The sequence below is a fragment of the Myotis myotis genome, unplaced genomic scaffold (genome assembly GCF_014108235.1).
Source record: "Myotis myotis isolate mMyoMyo1 unplaced genomic scaffold, mMyoMyo1.p scaffold_m19_p_1, whole genome shotgun sequence".
NCBI classification, from domain to species: Eukaryota; Metazoa; Chordata; class Mammalia; order Chiroptera; family Vespertilionidae; genus Myotis; species Myotis myotis.
This window is the reverse complement of record NW_023416313.1, coordinates 42,296,780-42,306,651: the sequence shown is the minus strand read 5'-3', so window position 1 is coordinate 42,306,651 and position 9,872 is coordinate 42,296,780. Positions and strand designations below refer to the sequence as shown.

General features: G+C 41.2%; 1 pseudogene; it reads right to left on the bottom strand.

Annotated features, from left to right (window-relative positions):
* Positions 1–8,783: 8,783 nt before the first annotated feature.
* Positions 8,784–9,597, bottom strand: LOC118660766 (annotated as a pseudogene).
* Between the last annotated feature and the right edge of the window lie 275 nt (positions 9,598–9,872).

Sequence of the window (9,872 nt, the reverse complement as noted above, 5' to 3'; positions counted from 1 at the left end):
GATCCATCTCACCCAGAGGCAGATCAGGGATAAGAAAACAAAGAACCAGCCCTGGCCAGTGTGGCTCAATTGGTTGGAGTGTCGCCCCATACACCAAAAGGTTGCGGGTTCCATTCCCTGTCAGAACACATACCTAGGTTGCAGGTTCAGTTCCCCATTCTGGATGTGTACTCCCTTCCTCTCTCTGAGTCTCTATACTACTTTCTGTTCTTGGGTATCAGGGTTCTCTCTTGAGAGTTTTCTGTTGATTATTCAGGAGGTTTTTCTGTATCTTAGTTGTAATTCCAGTTTGTTCCTGGGAGCATGTCCATGCAGCATCCATTTACTCTGCCACCATTCTTAATCCTTTATAGCAAGCATGTCAAACTCATGGCCTGTGGGCCTCATGTGGCCCACAATGAATATTTTTGCAGCCCAGCCAATATAACAGTATGTAAGAAATGTTTTAATAAAAATTTCACAACTTAATCTTTACAATATCCTGTTATACATAATTATTAATAACTAACTCCAATGGTCACTAAAGACTGATTGCTGTAATCGTGTTGCATTCATTTCCCTTATGTGCCTTACGTGCAGGCGGGCCATTTCTCTCCACTAATACTAGCAGTGAATATTTTAGCAGCCTATTGCCACGTCAATAGTCTTGGACTAACTTGTTTGGTGTGCACAACAGGAAATATTTCACTTACAGAGAATAAGAAAAATAGGTTTATTTGAGTTACGTTTATTAATTTATGCAGTTATTCAGTGTCTGGTAAGTTAATGTTCAAGAAAAAATATTAATTTTTATTAAAATATTCTATTATTTTATGGTAACAATTATTTATTTCAGCCCTTTGTATTCAGCATGTCTCTATCAAAATAAACCTGTTTCTATGAAAATTGAAGCTTTTTGCCCTGACTGGTTTGGCTCAGTAGATAGAGTGTCGGCCTGTGGACTCAAGGGTTCCAGGTTCGATTCCAGTCAAGGGCATGTACCTTGGTTGCGGGCATATCCCCTGTAGGGGGTGTGCAGGAGGCAGCTGATCAATGTTTTTCTCTCATCGATGTTTCTAACTCTCTATCCTTCTCCCTTCCTCTCTGTAAAAAAATCAATAAAATATATTAAAAAAAAAGGAAAATTGAAGCTTTTTGGGTTTTTTTGTGGCCCACATAAACTTAAACCTTGCTTATTTGGGCCGAGTTAGCCTTTGAGTTTGACATGCTTGCTCTATCACTGACTCTTGAATGTAATTACTGCCTTATCAATTTCTAACATCCTTCTCTATTTTCATCACCTTGCCTTTTCTTCCACCTTTCCTGAATTTATATACATCATCTCAGTCCTTAGTTACTTGTCTTTCAGTGACATTTTGGACCAACAGTATTCTTTTCTTCTTGAGACTGTAAATTATGTGTAATATGTATTTTGGACTTGTATTCTGTCTTCTGTATAAGATGTCAAGAACTTTGAAGATGTCCCTTCCTCTTCTTCTAGTAGCATAAACCATGGCTTCCTTTGCAAACTATCTCTTTTCCATGTCCTGGCCTTTCAATCACTTGTCCCTGTTTCCCCCCAAGCATGAATTTTTACAGCCAGCAATAGCAGATCTTATCTTAATGTCACAACTCTCTGCCCACTTTTTTATTATCATACTAGAGACCTGGTGCATGAATTCATACACTGGTGGGGTCCCTCAGCATGGCCTGAGGGGATTGGGCTGAAACCAGCAGTCTAACACCACCTGCTGCTCCTGCCTGCTGCTCCTGCTCATCCCGGCCCCACTGTGCCTGCTGCAGGTTTGCGCCCAGTCAGTCCTGATTGGGAGAGGCTTGTGCCACTGCAGCAGTGCTTGCTAGCTATGAGCCCTGCGTCTGGTGCCCATCCCAAGGGGGGGTGGAGAGGCCGAGATGCGATCGGCCCTCTGGGAAGGCAGTGGGATGCCCTTGCCGGCCAGGGATCTGGATCTGTCCTGCTGATGTCTGTGCCAGTTGTCAGGAGCCACCTAGAAGCCACTTTTATATAGTTTCTTCCTTGCGGAGCGTCTAGGGAGGGGAAGCAGCCATGGTGCCGGAGGCCGACTTCCAGGAGGCCAGTGGCACTGTCAGGATCATGCCGGTGGTGCCAGTACATCAGTGCCTGGCCTGTTCTCCAGAGATTGAACCTGCAGGACTACTGAGGGAGTGAGTGGCTGCCGCCGGGCTGCTGGGCCACTGGACGGGCTGGTCAGCTGAGCGGCTCTCCCACTGTGGGAGTGCACTGACCACCAGGGGACAGCTCCTGCGTTGAGTGTCTGCCCCCTGGTGGTCAATGCGCGTCATAGTGACTGATTGTTTGGTCTTTCGGTCGCTTAGGCTTTTATATATATATAGATTTCTCTGACTATAATTGAGAAAAATTCTCTGATTTTAAGAATGTATGTGAATAGATTGGGCCCATTTGGATAATCTCATCTCATTACCTCAAGCATATCTGTAAAGTTCCTTTTGTTATGCCAGGTAATATATTCACTTGTCCTGAAGATGAGGGTGTGGGTCTTTGGGGGTAATTATTCTGTCTGACATACCATCTGAAAGACAGAGATTGGTTAGTCATTTATTCAAGTGTTTGTTGAGCATCTATTAAGTGACAAGCACTGGTGTAGGAACTTGGGATGCATCATTGAACAAAACAGACAAATATTCCAAATTTTGTTAAGTATTTATTCTATTGCTGTGTGCTGAAGACAGGATCAAATCTTATTTCAAGTCAGCAGCATACTTGGGCTTTCAGTTTTGTGTTGATAAATTCTCAATTTTGTTTAAGTGGGTTTAGGTTGGTTTTATTATTTGGAACTCAACTCTTCCTAATACAGATAATAATAGACTTAAAAATATTTATGATGGGTAACACAGTACTACTCCTTCTTTTATTAATTTTACCTAGCTAAGATATAAGAATCCATCAATATCTAAATTTAGAAGGGTACCCAATTACTTATCCTTTTTTCAATCAAAATATATTACTGAGTAAACCACGGGGTTCCCTGGTGAAATTGATGTACAGTGACTGATTTCTTGTCTCCACAGATCCTACAGAGTGTCAGATGACAGATATTAAACTAATGAATATACAAATATATCTATAGGTACATATAGATACTAGTGGCCCGGTGCACAAAATTTGTGCACGGGGTGAGGGGGGGGGGTTCCCTCAGCCCAGCCTGCACCCTCTCCAATCAGGGACCACTGGCTCCTAACCACTCACCTGCCTGCCTGCCTAATCGCCCCTAACTGCCCTCCCCTGCTGGCCTGATCTCACCCCCAGCTGCCCTCCCCTGCTGACTTGATTGCCCCTAACTGCCTCTGCCTCGGCCCACACCACCATGGCTTTATCCGGAAAGAAGTTGGACGTCTGGAAGACGGCTGGTCGACCCGGTCTAATTAGCATATTACCCTTTTATTAGTATAGATACTAGAGGCCTGATGCATGAAATTAGTGCAAGGGCCTTGGCCCCTGCCGCCACGGCAGCCACCTCTGCCTCAGCCCCCACTGCCACCGTGGCTGGGGACCTCTGCCACCTCTGCCTTGGCCTCCGCCCACTGTGGCTTTATCTGGAAGTAAGGATGTCTGGAAGGACATCCAGTCTAATTAGCATATTATGCTTTTATTATTATAGATATAGAGATAAAAAATTTCAAATCAAAATATTGCCATGAGAAAACTGTCAGAAAATGAAAATAATAGCATGCCACAGAATGCCATGACAGAGATTAAAATAGACTGGCTTTTAATTGAGGAAGAGATGGTTTGAGGAACACTTACACCTGGTTTAGCAGACTTGAGAGGAAATTTTCATTTGTAAATGAAATGTGAACTTAGGGGTGTTTCATGGGCAAAGTACAATTGGGCAAGGTGCAATTGAGGTTCTCCAAATCAGAGTCAATAATAAAGTCAGATTCAGTCCCTATCATTCTATGGAGTTCATCTTTCAAAACTTAAAAATGACATCAGCTCTCATATTAAAGGTAGATATGTATATTGTTGATGTAAGAAATGTCCATTACTGTAGAGAATTTTTATAGCAGTTTATTAGAGCTCAACTGACAACACATGGTGGGGAGCAAGATCTCAAATACTCTGGTCAAGAAAATAACAGTTGTGCAGTTTCTTTTATGCATTTGAAATTGAGCAGCTATAAGTAAAATTACATGTACATGGCAGAAAGCAAGGCAGGGATTGGATTACAGGATAGTTAATAAGGTTATATGCTCTCTTGAGTGTGGCTGATTTATTTCAAGGGTGTGTTAACCTAGATGCACAGAAGGAATGGATATAACTTTCCCATTAAGAATTTATTCAGATTACCCTGTGAGGTTACTTTCCATAGAACCCCTTTCTTTCATCCACAGTGCTTTGTAAAATGTGTCAAAAGCTCCCAGCTGGTGCAGCTCAATGGTTAAGCTTTGGCCCATGCACTGAGGTTGCTGGTTTTGTTATGGAATTGGCGTGGAAGAAGACAGTTGGATACTCTGAGGTTTCAGGAAAAGCCTTTATTCAAAGCAGCGCTGCTGGTTCAGGGGACTCAAAGATCCAGATCCTGAGCAACTTAGACAATAAGATTTTCTCTATATATATGCCTGAGTTTTTTTGTTTCCTAACCACCAAGCTTCTGCAGAGGACTCTCACAGCCGCGCCGCTGCCCCCCCCCCCCCCGCTGCCCCCCCCCCCCCGCCCCCTCGAGAATCAGTTAGATGGTTAACTTAGATTGTATCTAATGTCCATCCTGGATGGCGCCAGTGACCTCCCTCTAGTTAAGCTGTTACATCCTTGGTTTATGGCCCTTGTAGATTGGACCTATTTAGGTAAATAGCTCTTCCAGGACCAGATAATTAAGGAAGGGGCAGTGACTTCAGGAATGTGCATTAAAGACATTGATTAACTTAGAGTCCGGCTGCTAGTCTCCTACATTCTTTCACAAATGGAGTTAATTATCGGCTAGTAAGAGGGTGAAGTAGAAAGCAGCTTACTGGAACAAATTCAGATTGCTAGCCCCCAAAATGTCTTATGCTCCCAACAGTTTGGTTCCTGGCTGGGGCACGTGCAGGTGGGGGCTTGGCAGAGGCAGCCAATTGATGTTTCTCTCTCATCAATGTTTCTATCTCTCTCCCTTTCCCTTCCTCTCTCTCTCAAATCAATAAAAACGTATTAAAAATGTGTCAAAAGTAGTTATTTCTTGTTTTATGTCAAGTTGCTTTATCTTTTTAGTTACTTTCAGAATTCTAATCTCGAGTGTTTCTATTCCAGACATAGACACCTAACTTGTAAAACAATGTTAAAAAAATCAAAGATCAAAAGTATCTATAGACAGTATTTTCAATGACTGAATGCACTTGAATGACTTTATAATTAATCAGATAGTGTAATAGAACTAACATTGGATTAAAAAAATAGGAAAACCAAGTTCTAATCTCCTCTGCCTGTAACTCATTTCACTTACTTGGGTTTCAGCAGTTCATCTATAGAGTTAACTTTTTTCTTTCTAAATTTTCTTGCAGCTTAAATTTCCTCTATACCCGTGGTCGGCAAACTGCGGCTCGTGAGCCACATGCGGCTCTTTGGCCCCTTGAGTGTGGCTCTTCCTAAGCCTTAGGAGTACCCTAATTAAGTTAATAACAATGTTCCTACCTATATAGTTTAAGTTTAAAAAATTTGTCTCTCAAAAGAAATTTCAATCATTGTACTGTTGATATTTGGCTCTGTTGACTAATGAATGTGCTGACCACTGCTCTATACTGTTTAATTCACAAAAAAACTCAAACATACTAAGGGCAACGTTATTTTAATATGTTTGTGTATTTGGTGTTTTGGCAAAGGACAATGATACATGGCAATATAACTGAGTCAAAGTTATTTAATAGTAAACAGTTTACATTATCATGTGATTGAGCCAGAGAGAATCCTGGTAGCCCAGAAATACCAAGAAATTTACATTCTAGGACCTTTAAACAAAGAGCTTTCCTTATCTCAAGTGCCTTAAATTTGGTTACAGTTGAGGGTTTAAATGTCACTGAGAAGTTCTGAAGCCAAATTGAAACTCTGAAATTCTCTTAGGTATTTAGTTTCTATCATTCAAATAGCACTTCCCTTGGACTGTTGAGCATCTTAGCTTTGGTTATTTGTTTTACCTTTGATACTTGGCAGTAAGTTTTTTTAAGTTCAAGAATATCCATTTCCTACCAATGTACTAGATGTACTGGTTAATAATGCGGATTTTGTAATCAAAGAAAACATGATAATTTCAAGAGAAACATCAAAAGTGCTTTATTCAAAGTAATGTCCATCGCTAGCTACACATTTCCCCCATCTTTCAGGTAATTTGTGGATACTGTCCCAATAGAACTTTTCTTGTTTTGAGTTAAACCATTCAGAGACACAATTTTCCACTTCTTCCTATGTTTTGAAGTGCTGCTCGGAAAGTACATGTGCCATTGATCAGAACAAGTGGTAATCTGAAGGAGCAAGGTCTGGTGAATTCGGCGGGTGGGTTAATACTTTCCAGGCAAGATCTTTTAACGTATCTTTAACTGGTTTTGAAGTGTGTGATGGTGCGTTATCATGAAGCAAAATTACTTTGTCATGTCTCTGGCCCATTCTGGTCGTTTCACAATCAAAGCATGGTTCTAATTGATTATTTGTTGTTGGTAGCGATCAGTATTAACAGTTTCACCTGGTTTTAGAAGCTCATAATACACCACACCTTCCTGATCCCACCAAACACAGAGCATTGTCTTCTTTCCGAAGCAATTTGGCTTTGCAGTCAATGTTGAAGGTTGACCTGGATCAACCCATGATTTTGTGAGTTTGGGAATCTCAAAATAAATCCACTTTAAATCGCCATTCACAATTCGATGCAAAAAAGACTTACTGTTGTGCCCTTGAAGCAACATTTTACTGATGGCTTTTCGGTTTTCCATTTGTCTTTCATTCAGTTGATGTGGCACCCATTTTCCTTCCTTTAAAATCTTTCCCATTGCTTGTAAACAATCGGAAATTGTTTGCTGAGCAATGTTTCATTTTTCTGCAAGTTGTTTTTGAGTTTGACACATATCTTCATCCAATAATGCTTATAATTGTTGGTCTTCATACTTTTTTGGTTGACCTGGACGGTCTTTGTCTTTCACATTGAAATCATCACTTTTAAAGCATTTAAACCAGCGTTCACAAGTATCTTGAGATGGAGCATGTTCACCATAAGCTTCCCAAAGTATACAATAACTTTCAGCAGCTTTTTTCTTCAAGATAAAGTAATGAATTAAAACTCTTTTTTTGGGCATGAAATTCAATATTTTTAAGCATAAATATATCGATCATGTTAACACCTTCAGGAAATTGGACATATGAAGTTTTGAAGCTTACTGTCAATACAATAAAATAGCATACATATCATATCACATATATATTAACCTATGTGTAACTCTATTGAAAAAAATCTGCATTATTAACTGGTACACCTGTTATATTGATGTCTTCTGATGCAGAAAAATGCCTTGTATTTTGTGGGCATTTGATATATATTTGTTGAATATATGAATCTTAAAATAACTTTGTTTGAAAAAATTCAAGAGGTATAATTCAAGAGCACTACACATCAGAAGAGATTTTTATTTAAAACTATTTAAAACATCTTCAAAATCTCAATATTATGGAACAGTGGCAGAACAAAATTCTTTAACACATCCAGGTCACATCCTTTCAATTGAGGTCTTAAAGATTCCAACCTTACCGTAAGATTAATTTAAATTTCTGAAGTGCATACATAATCTTAAAGTGACAAAATAGAGACATACAATAATGTGGAGAGGCAAGAATCCAGTATCCTCTCTTAGATATTCTTGTTATAAATATTTTGAATAACATTTTCCAGCTGCAAAGGAGAGACCAATTCCTCCTCCCCTGGCTCCTCTGTAGAAGTAGTTGTTAGGAGAGCTGTGGACTCTTTTTTGAGACATGTGCAACCAAACATTTTTATCTCATCAGGGCTGCTCACAAACACCAGGATAACGTGATACTTCTGTATGTGTTGTAGTGTGACATTTAGTGGTGGGCACAACAAAAAGACCCTCTGGCCTCATTGTGATTGCATTTTCTTGTAAAGTGCCTATAAAGTCCTGTGCACGCCTGGCGAACTTATCCAGAGCTCTCTATGCTATGCTTTTGAGTGCGGGTTGCTTTCCTTTGGGAGGGGTGATCATAATACCTGCTCTCACACACTAGGTCTGCTCCTTAGCCTTCGGCTACGGCGTTGGTGACTGAGGTGGAAGTATTAAAGAGGGCATGACAGTTCACGCATGCTCTTTCACCTGACAGGGAGCTCACACAGCCTTTCTGCTGTGGGAGTCTCATACCATCTGCTCAGGATTGTTTGTGGGGCAGTACCAGTGTTGGTGCTTCTGTGACCTCTCCTTAGTTTTCATGCATCTTTAGAGGACTGGCTGGGAGGAAAGGTCCTGAGCTTAATCTCTCTGTGAGCATAAACGACTCAGGCAGACACCCAGGATTCTAAACACAAACCACTGCTGTTATATAAATATTTCTTTACAACGAAAGGGTTGGGCATTGTTGGATTGCACAGTTACCTTTGGTGAGGTGAATGTTCGGGATGTATCTCTAAACTGTAGTTTTGTCAATAACCTAAATTTAAAGTTATCTCTGTGAGATTTTAAGTGCACTGCGGAGAAAGACTTTTTTTTTTTTTTTTTTTTTAACAGAGAATAATGTTTTGTTTAGTCATTTTTCTTTACAAATGAAACTCTGGGAATTAAAAATTAACATTCTTGCCTGTGAGCTTCTTATAGACACCAGAAAAAGTTTCAGCCTTGTGCTCCACATTGTTCTTCACGGCTTTGTCCCAATGGGATGCAGAGACATGGAAGCATGGAACAGAGTGTGGAATCTCAGAGGGAAGGTGGGGATGGGTGGGAGGGAGGTAATCTACCAGAGGCCTTGTATGCATATATGCATGGCCAAGGACATAGACAATGGGGCGGTGAGGCCCTGGGGCGGGGGTGGGCACAGCTGGGGGGGCGGGTATCAAAGGGGCAAAAAGGGGACATATGTAATACTTTCAACAATGAAGAATTATTAAAACAAACAAACAAACAAACAAAACAAAACAAAAAACACAAGTGGACCTTTATGAGCCAACTGCCATCTAGCTTAACACGGATCCTCTTGCCCACAATTTATTGGGGAAAAACAAGTCCTCCAGGATGACATGGTGCACGTGGTCAGGGTGCGGCTCCTGGGCCGCTTGGCTTGCTCTTTGTTGGGCTTTTTCGCGTTGGCTCACACAGAATTCTCCTCGGAGGGACAAAAGCCCCGGGTTGCCCACTGAACGTTTTCTCCAGCTCAAGCACCAGCCGGACTTGGATTTTCTGGGAAGGCCTGAGTTAAGAAACCTGAACAAAGATAGAAATAAGAGCTTTCCGACCACCACCAACTTCGATTTCCTTGGCCGCTGTGATATTCAGCTAACGTAGCTGGGCTTTGAGGTCTGAGTTCATCTCCAGCCCCAGCAGAGCCTGGGAGACCCGGGACTCGAACTCATTGGGCTTCTCGCCCTTGGGCTTCATGATCTTGCCTCGGTTCTCCCCGGGGCCGGATCAAGGTGCATGACTTGCTCTCAGAGTTGATGGCCAGGGGGTAGGGGCTGAAAAGATGGCTTTTGTTGTCCATGAAAAGGGGTGAATTTCAATTCTGTTCTTCACTAACTGTGATTTTAAGCAAGTTGTTTAATGTCTGGGTGCCTTAGTTTCTTTATCTTTAAGAATGCCTCTATGGAGATGTCATGAGGATTACAATAAGCTAAGCAGTGTAAAATGCTTCACATAGTGCCTGGGACCCAGTC